Here is an 11,139-nt window from a genome sequence, read left to right as displayed (position 1 = left end):
ACTCTCCAACCTTTCTTACCATAGGGATATCCCAAGAAAACACATCGTCGACTGCGACTTGCAAATTTATCCCTCTTAGAATCTCTGTTATGGACATAGCACAAGCTCCCAAACACGTGCAGATGATTGAGTGACGGTGGTTTGTTGTAGAGCATCTCATAGGGAGTTTTCCCATGCAAAACAATTGAGGGTGTACGATTAATTAGGTATCCAGCAGTAAGAACACATTCTCCCCAAAACTTAATAGGAAGATGCGCTTGAAAGCGTAGTGCACGAGCAACATTAAGAATATGCCTATTCTTTCTCTCTACTCGTCCATTTTGCTGAGGAGTTCCTGTACAAGATGTTTCATGCACAATTCCATGGTTTTGAAAGTAGCTATCCATACATACAAATTCTGTACCATTATCGCTACGCACAACCTTCACTTGTTTTCCAAATTGGCGTTCCACCATAGCAAAAAACTGGCACATACGTGTGAAAACTTCTTTCTTTTCTTCCAACAAATAAATCCATACAGCTCGAGAATAATCATCCACAATGGTAAGAAAATATCGAGCACCGCAATGAGATATAGTTCGATAGGGTCCCCAAAGATCACAATGAATTAACTGAAAAATAACCATGGTTTTATTTATGCTAATGGGAAAACTTTCTCTACATTGTTTAGCTCTAAGGCAAACATCACAAGCCTTATTACACAATGCATCACTTCTACTAGAACCAATATTTGGAATTAACTCCACAACCTTAGGAGATGGGTGTCCCAATCGCTTATGCCATAAGTCAAAAACATTTCCATCAGATTTTACAGCAGCAGCAGTAGCAGTCATTCCTTGAAGGTAGTAGAGCCCCTCTCTTTGTTCACCCGCTCCAATCACCGTCCTCAAGATACGATCCTGTATTACACAGAATTTATTAGTGAACTGAACCTTACAATTTAATTCATTTATAAGTTGTGACACTGAAATCAAATTGCATTTTAAGCCAGGCACATAAAGAACATGGTTCAGTTTTAGAGTATCACTAAGCACCACCGTTCCTTCCCTGGTAGCAGAAATTTGTTTTCCATCAGGAAGCCCTATTGGGCATTGCAAGACATTTCTCACATCAGTCAAGTATTCTATTGTTCCTGTCATATGACGAGAAGCACCTGTATCTATAATCCATTGTACAAAATTTCGCTTACCAGTCATTTTTTCAATAGCTCCTAATTTGACATTATTTAAGAGATTCACCAATGTTTGCCACTGCTCACCATTAAGTCCACTAACAGTAGACTTATCAGCATCCGTTATCATGGCATTAAATTCTGGTCCTCCTGTTGAAGCTTGTGCTACATTAGCCTTAGTTAGTGCACCACGTCCTCTACCGCCAAAGGTCTTTCCTTGTTGTCCAACTCTGCCACGACCACTTCCTCGTCCAATTTCTCGAGGTCGTTCTCCCCACCACTCTAGGTAACCAATTAATTGGAAACAACTCTCCAAGTCATGCCCTGAACGATTACAATTACTGCAGATTACGTTTTTGTCCTTCATTTCAATTTTGCCACGAGATTTTCCTCCGGTCTGTACAACAAAGCTCATTATCTCATTGCGTTCCTCCTTTCCTCGGGTGATACTTCTCATACGTTCTTCCTGCACCAAGGTTGAATAGATTTTATTCAAGCTTGGCAATGGATCCTGTGCAAGTAAATTCGATCTCACTGTCCCATAAGTGGTTTCATCAAGTCCCATGAGAAATTGATGGATTTTCTCTTCTTCACATTTATTTTCCAGCTTGAATGCTAGATTGCAAGTACACGCAGCACACGTACACGTAGGTATCTGCTCATGGTTTGCTAACTCCTCCCATAGCTTCTTCAACTTGCCATAATAAGCAGCAATAGTCATTCCTTTCTGTTTACATTCAACTAGCTCTGCTTTAAGCTGTTGAATGCGTGGCCCATTCGCTATTGAGAAACGTTCCTTGATATCTGTCCATAGGTCTTGAGCCACCTCCATATGCGATATAGTTGAGTGGAGAGTCGGTTCAATAGTGTTCATTATCCATGACACCAATAACGAGTTATTGGTCCACCAATCTTCAAGATCTGATGATTTTTCTGCTGGTCGTTTGATTGTTCCATCTATGAACCCGAACTTCTTTCTTGCTCTCAATGCGGTTCTCATGGAGCGAGCCCACTCATCATAATTCTCTCCTTTCAATTGAACCAGCGTCAAAAGGCTTCCTGGATTGTCACTTATAGTGATGTCATAGGGTGAGATTGTCTTCCTTGCTACTACGTCTTCTCTGTTGTCTCTGTTCTTGTTGTCTTCCTCAGCCATGATGGCAGTGATAGCCCAGATAGAGCTCTGGTACCATATAAAGAAGAATTCGTGATGCAATTCTTGTTGTGCTTTATTTCTGTCCAGACATATATATGTATACACAGTGTTCAGGAATTGTTGCCTCAATTCTAGCTTACGAGGTAACTATTCCTAAATATAATCTGTACAGATTGTTATCCTATATTAACAGTTATGACAAGATAATTATAGTAAATATGGAAGATATTAAATCAGTAATTACAGAATAGAAGATTCAGCAAGATCTCCATAATCCCGATTTCGTAAGATCTCCATAATCCCAATAGAAACTTATTATTAAAATATTTTTATCATGAACATTTTTTTAAGGATGTAAATATTCTTGTGTTAAAATAAATATTTTTCTCTTTTAACAAATTTAAATATACCACACTTTATGATAGAAGAAGTATAAGAAGTGATGAATGGACTTCTCCTTAGCTTCTCCTAGGCACGGATCTTCTTCAAAGGAGAAAGGTCCAAAGTGTTGCACACTTTAGAAGGATGAGAACTCGCGGATTGAAAGGCTTAAGCCTAGAAGGAAGCATCCAAGCTCAAGCAATCAAGATATTGCTCACTTCAAAGAGAAGGAACTAGGGTTTCCTAAGGTGTTTTGACGGCACTCTCTCTTGCTCTCTCTTAGAACTTCGGTGACTCTTGAGAATTTCTGAAAATGCATTCAAAAATTCTATATTATCAAAAGTGTTTGTACAAGGTGGGAGAGCTACACTTATAGGTGAAAAACTAGGTCAAGTTGGCGCCAATCCTAGTAGACACAATTGGCGCCAAGTTTGAAATTTGAAATTTGAATTTGAAATTCAAACTTCAGCCAATTAAATGACTAAACCGGATGGTACCTTCATCCTAATGTCATTTGGGAGTTATTTGAAGTGAATTTGGAGCTCACATGGCCGGATCCTCCCCATGCATTCCATGTGACTCAAATTCAAATCAAATTACTTCTAAATGACATATGAATGAACCCTAATGCACCTATTAATGTATACTTCATATAAACCTAATCTAATGACCGAAATACATTGGTGAAAGAAATACAATGAATAGGAAAAATTACAAGAAGAAGAATGAGCCCAATATTGGGTATCAAAAGCCCAAAGCCCATGAAGCCCAAATACAAGCCCAAAAATAAAGAACCCTAATCTATGGTCAAAATACAAGACCAATATCAAAGTAACTTCCTATGCTAAGAAAATGTAATAAGACATGGTGTTTAATCAATTAAAGTCCAAGTGAGAAGCACCATAGGCTCACCAAGCCCATTGGGCCCACTAAGCTCTGAAACAGACAAGTCTTCAAGTAATCTCCTGGCCATGGCTCTAGTGGTTGGGCCTTTAGCCCATGCTCTTCCATCACTTTATCAATTTATCTCTTTTTATTTTAAAATTATTATAAATTGTTAAAATTAATTATATATTTTTAAAGCTATATATCTAATAAAAATAATATATATATATATATATATATATATAAGTATAATAAAGTCTAATAAAAAACTGTTAGGGTCAACTTAGTGGTAGGGTTGAGATAATATGCACAAGATCTTATGTTCAAATGTAACATTGTAAGTCGTAGAATGTTGTAGTTATAATTAAATATATAATATTGTGTATATTGTTGATTGGTGTTGAGAAACTATGGAATTTGAGGATTCCTTATAAGTTTAGGTAGTTTTAGGCTAGATAGAAGTTGATCCTATAAGGAGTATATAAAAAAAATTTAGAATTGAGCTTCATAAGTTGTCTTCAAAAACTAGAGATGTGAGCTAGAGAGATAAGCTCTAGAACTATAAGTTCTTTTCATTTTCAACTCTCATTTAATGAGAAAGATCCTTCCTCAAAACCTAATTCTAGTTGTTTTGTTGTGGATTCAGGTCAATAGGAGCTCGAATCAAGTGGTTATGAATTCGTGTAGACTTTTTGGAGTTGTTTAGAGTTCTTCTTCCTCTCTTCCCTATTTCATTGTTTTCAGGGTAAGAGAAGTTGAAAATTCTTGACATTGTGAAGTTGTTGCATTGTTTGTTATTGACTTCAACCTGAGTTGCTACTATGTTGCAATATTTTAAGTGGAATGACTCAAGCTTGGGGTTTTGAATTTTGAAGCATGTTGAAATGAAAATGGTGATTTGATTTCTAGTTGTTGCAATTTGATTTTGAGTGCATTTATATGTTGGTTATGATGTATATAGTTGATTTGTAGTGTTGTATGCTTGGAGTTTGTTGACTTTCAGCTTCTTTGAGGCAGATTCGTGTTCTAGAATGGCGTAGAACTCGTGTCATGCCGAGCACACCTTCATCGCGTCAGGCGCAATTCCAACCAAAGGCCTATGTCTTGATTCACGTCGAGCCTAAGATTGGTGACGCCAAACGTGAGGAGAGAGACTCGTCTCAAGTTGGAATGAAATTGAGCGTGATTTGAATAGTTTCGAACGTTAAAGCGGTCTCTAACTTGGTGATGTCGGACCTTAGTGGAATGATGACGCCCAACGTGACCAAGTCATAACCTTCTACCTAAACGACATCAAGCACCATTATGATGACGTCGAGCGTAAGTCAAATAGAGATTATCTGCCTTAAATAAGGTTGGCATGAGGCTTTAACATGGCAGACTTGATGGGTTATGTGGCGTCAAACATGGTTAAGGTAGAGGGTCCCTTGCCTCGATGACGCCAAGTGTTGGTTGTTTATTAAAATTTTGGTTGTTTATTAAAATTTTGGTTGTTTGTAGTATAAGCTGAGGGAAATGAGTATATTTAAGTAGAATAATGCAGGTTTTAAGTTGCTAAACGTTGTTTATTATATATATGTTGATATATGATGTATTTAGAGATGATTGATGATTGGGAGTTGGAAGTGAGTTGAGTTGCAAGATGTGTGTTGTGTGTTGGTGGTGTAGTTGTAATGAAAACACTATAAGCATATAATGTTGTTATGTTGTTGAGATGATGAATGTTGGGAATGCTTTAGATATTTAAGAATGGTGTTGAAAGTTGTGTAGATTAACCTAGGACTAGAGAAGAAGTTGTTTTAAAGTTGTATATCTTATTGTGTGGATATTGTGTTGTGGTACATGTAAAAAGTGACCATAGTACAAAGATAAGGGCGAGTTATACTACAAGTGATCAACCAAGTAAAGTACAAAGTTGAGAACTTAGTTCCTAATTGAGTATTAGAAGTGTATAGTATTTGGAGGATAATCGGTAAGCTAACCCCATAGGAGACTTAGTTAAGCTAGTTAATGTCATGGTAGGTTCATATCCAAGTTATTCTATCCTGTAATAATATTAGACTTTCTAGTTTAAGTAACGACATTCGACAAACCATGTTGTGTTGTGGATTGATATCCAAATTTGTTGTTGATCTAGCAAACCTGAAAAGTTCACCATGTGTTGATAGTTCAATAGGCTCAAGTCGCTTAAATTGCTCAACTATGTTATAGAAAATCTCTCAGTTGAAATACGTGACAATGCATGTAGTTATTGTGTTGTATACACTATGTTGTTGTGTTGAAAAATATAAGTTGTTGATACAGTGATGTTCAAGTTGATCTTGTGTTGTAGTAGACTTAGTTGTTCATGTTGATAGTGTTGGTTGTGTTGATATGTTATATGTTGATAGTGTTGAATGTGTGGTGATGTTGATGTTATTAACTATAAGACATGTTGTTTATATTGTTTCTTCGAACTCTAACTTACCCTTGTGCGTTTTTATGTGACTTGGACTGTAAAGATCATACGTGGTATGAAAGCAAAACAAAGATAAGTGTGAGGTGCTATAACGAGATGACTATATGGAGGATGGTGATGTTGTTTATATTTTGGTGTTACTGTTGTGTAGTACTTTGTATAGGAGTTGCTAGACTAACAATTTAGGTTGTACAATTTACTTTTAGTGAATTACTGTATTTATGTTGCATAATTTGTATAATCATTGTACCTTTGTATGCATGATATATAATACACACTCACATATTAATATGTATATAATTCTAAGTTGTTAGTTGCTTTTTCACTGTCAGGAACTATGACAAGTCATTACATCAAACCTTGGTGTTATCATTGTAATTTTGATAGATAAAAAAAATCAATTAAAAATATTAAAATAATATTTAATTAACGTAATTAATATAATTTTTTTAAATTAAATAAAATATTATTTTCATCATATAATATTAATTATATATATATTAAAGATAATATTTGAATTAAGGGTATTATTTAATTGATATTACTAATAAAATATTTTAACAATATCTAAATAAATAGTATTTTATGATAAAATATTATTTATTATATTTAATTAATATAATACTAAAATATCTATATTTAAAAATATAATTTTTTAAATGTATTTATATTAAAAAATTATTATTACTAAAATATAATTATTATAAAATTTAATACTTATATATATTAATTTATATTATATATACACGTATATATAAGTACACAAATATAATTTATTTTATAGTTTCTATTTTATTTACTATTTTAATAAATTAATTTAAATTTAATTATATATTTTATAATTTTTTTGATTAAGTGAATGAATGACAATGAATTAAAAATATATTATTTAAGAATAATTAAATTAAAAGTACATATAAAAACTTATAATTATTATTTTTTAGTGATGTTAAATTAAATACTCTAAATTAACATTATAAGAGAATGATAGTATAGTATTTATATCTCTAATAGATAAAAGTGTAATTTATTTGATATATACAAAATTACCGCTAAATTAAAAGTTTTTTACTCTTATATCATATATACAAATTTTTATATTAATTCAAGATAATTTGATATCTCATTCATATATAACAAAATTGACGTAACATACTAAAATATGAACACTTTGATTACCTTCAAATTATTGTTTAATTTTAACAAAATGTGAAATACACATATAAGATTATATGAAGTTATAATTTGGTGGTTAGATCGACAAAATTCACATCTATATTTGTGTTGTTAGAACCTCCTCATATATATATATATATATATATATATATATATATATATATATATATATATATATATATATATAAATTAATACTCTTAAAAACTCCTCATTAATATTTTACTCTTTGTTTCTTTTATTTCTTTACTTTTGAAATAATACTTTATTTTTATTTGTAATGATCTGACAAGTCATTACACTTTACAGTTCAACAATTAAGTAACAAAAAAATATGTAACAATTCTTGGATATATAGTCAACAATATATATGTATATGAATATATAAAAGAAAATTAAAAAAATAAAAAATAAAAACCCTTAGTGGGATTACATCAAAATCCTATATATATATATATATATATATATATATATATATATATACTCCCACCTATTTTTTAGTGGGAGTATGTTTAGCAACCTATACCAAAATTTTAGGACAAAAAAATCACTCATTTCTTTTGATTTGGTTAATTGTATAAAATATATTATAGTAATTTAATTTAATTTTAAATGAAAATAAAATATTTTTTTTTCTCTTATTAACTTCATTCTCTAAGTCATTTCTCTCTCTTATTAAATTTCTTCTCCAACTCATTTCTCTTTCCTATTAAATTCTTTCTCTAACATATTTATCTCTCTCCTATTAAATTTCTTCTTTAACTCATTTCTCTCTCATCTCTCATGATGTCTCCCCCCTCTCTCTGAACAAATAAAAATTAATTAATAGAAAAAATAAATGAATTGGAGAATGAAATTAATAAGAGAGAGAAAATATTTTATTTTTATTTAAAATTAAATTAAATTACTTTAATATCCTTTGTACAAATTAACCAAATCAAAAGAAATGAGTGGTTTTTTTGTCATAAAATTTTGGTATAGGTTGCTAACATACTCCCACTAAAAAATAGGTGGGAGTATATTAGCATATATATATATATATATATATATATATATATATATATATGCTAATATACTCCCACCTATTTTTTAGTGGGAGTATGTTAGCAACCTATACCAATATATATATACATATATATATACACACACACACACATACATACAATCATCCAAACACAACCTTTTTTGCTTGCTTGATCAAAATCCAATTTGGATATCAATCCACAATATAACATAATTTCTTGGATTTCGCCACTTAAGCTAGTAAAGTCTCTGCCAAGAATAGAATAACTTGGGTATTGACCTACCACGACATTAATATGTATCAACTAAGTATATATGAAATTAATGCACCAACTATCCTCCTCATATTACGCACGTTTTTAGTAATCAATTAAGGACTTTACCCCTTGACTTCATACCTTACTTAATTGATAGCTTCTAAATCAATATGGCTTAACCTAACCCTTTATACAGTATCAACTAAGGACTTAGAGGAGACTTCACACTTCACTTCAAGAGGGAACAATCTCAAGAAGGGTTATTTTGTAATTGGGTTCTTAGAATATCACAACACATATTATTAGGTCAAAAGACGATCTTAAATTCATTAGGCTATAAATTTTAATGATAACAAACTCAAACCTTTTTAAGGGAAATTTTTTTTAGATCATAATATAAGATGAATAGTAATAAGACAATTAATTATTATGACATTAAGTCTCTCAAACAAACACTTCACCTATAAAAAAAAGTTTTATATTTATATCATTTATGATATTTAATAACTAAATCATATCTGTTTGTGTTATTCGTTAATATATAAAAGGAATAAAGACTTTCTTTAGTACTCACTCTTTGCAAAGGAACACAACCATGTTTTGTGTTAGAAAAAGGACTAGCATATCCCTCAAAACACACAAAATTTTAGAGAAAGTTGTTTCCAACTAACGCAGGCATAATTCCTCTCTCTTTAGTACCTAAAAGGTGATAAGTAGTTTATTTGATTAGATAAAAAGAGATAATTTGATGAAACATATTTAATGCACCAACAAACACTTTTCTCTATGAGGAACGATGATGAAGACAAACGAAACAAGCCTGTCAGAGATGCTCAAGAATTTGTAACGGTTATCTTAATGAAATACCTATATAAAGAAGTTTGAAGACTTTGAAAGAGTAGAAACAATTATTGTAAAAGATATATTCATTCTTTCTACAAAAATCTATATACTTAATTGGTTGTATCACGTCTTGATAGTAAGATGAAACAACATAGTTATTTCCCAACTTTAATTTTGTGTTATTTCTTTAAGCTTGTGAAAACTTGACTATAAAAGAACACTCGATTATTTGAGTCTAGAGACTGAAAGAATATTTTATTCTTAAAACTTAGAGAGGTTTTGTGTTGAAAGAATACTTGGGTAATTGCTTGAAGAAACAAGTCAAAGAACACTTAGGTTGAGTCATAAGTGACTTATGAAAAAATACTTTTATCTTGTAAAAAATAGTAGAACTTGGTTGGGTTGATTAAGAATTGGATGCAATCTCGTTGATTGAGATGAACTAGTATAAAAACACAATGTGTTCTTCTTATTTAGCTTTTTGATTGCACTCTTAAGGTCTTGATATTACTACATCGTTTCAAAAAAATGTTGTTTTTGATTGACACTACCTAACCCCCCTTCTAGTGTCATACAATTCAACACCATGTAACATGTGTATCCCTTACAACTCAACATAATAACATATTTCATGCATATCACATACAACTCAACACAACTCAACATGTTTTCAACATTAAGGCAACTCAATCATTCATATATAAGAGCTCATAAATCATAATTCTCATTCATAACAATCATGCCCAACATGATCAAACTTGCGTTTGACATCAAACAAGACAAACCACCTTTGAAGAACTCGTCAATGCCACTCATCAATGCCCGATAAAAACAAGGCAGAGAGCCTCTAACACTTCACTCATCATGAGCCAATCCTCTTGTACTTGATAAAAATGAGTCAGAGTCTCTTAATAACACTACAAGAGAAATCAGGATTATCTACGAAAAAAATACGTAGATAAGCATGAAAATTCGTAGATAAGTCTTGATTATCTACGGATTATCTACAACCAAAAATCCGTAGGTAATAAGGTTGTAGATAACGTTACTTACGAAAAATTATCCGTAGATAACGTTATCTACGGAAAGTTTTACGTAAATAACCCGCAAAAGTTGTTATCTACAAATTTTATCCGTAGATAACCTTCAGAAAATTTTTGTTTAATTTTAATAAATTTATTAATGTAACAACACTCATATTTGGTCTCTCAAGGATGCTATTTCCGTAGGTAATATTCTGTAGATAACTAAACATTATCTACAGAAAAAATTCCATAGGTAATATTCCGTAGATAACTAAATATTATCTACAGAAAAAATTTCGTAGGTAATATTTCGTAGATAATAACAATTTTTCTTGTAGTGTAATCCACGCCCGACATGACTCATTTTATGTCCAGTGTCAATGAGATAGGGACTCTCTAACTTACTTACACTCGACGCCATCCTTGGGTTCAATTCAACACATATAGAACATATATAACTAAGATTTATCAAAAAGAACAATGCAACCATCACATGATCCAATATCATCAATTCATCTCCAAACAACCAAAAACCTAAGCAATAAGGTTCTTCACTTCTCAATTCATAACATAGCCACAAATGGACGAATCCAGGCAATAAACAACACATGCAACACAACAAGATCAATCTACAAGTTTTTCTTATCTCAACCTCAAAGAAAAAAAGGAAGAGAAAGATGAACAACAAAGAACGCAACCTCCTAAGCTATTACCACATGACAACCACAAACCATTCTTAACTCTGAAGTCTCAAATCCCAACTCAA

The sequence above is a fragment of the Cajanus cajan genome, chromosome 4 (assembly GCF_000230855.2).
Source record: "Cajanus cajan strain Asha chromosome 4, NIPB_CcT2T_4, whole genome shotgun sequence".
Taxonomy (NCBI): domain Eukaryota; kingdom Viridiplantae; phylum Streptophyta; class Magnoliopsida; order Fabales; family Fabaceae; genus Cajanus; species Cajanus cajan.
This window is presented reverse-complemented; position numbering follows the sequence as displayed.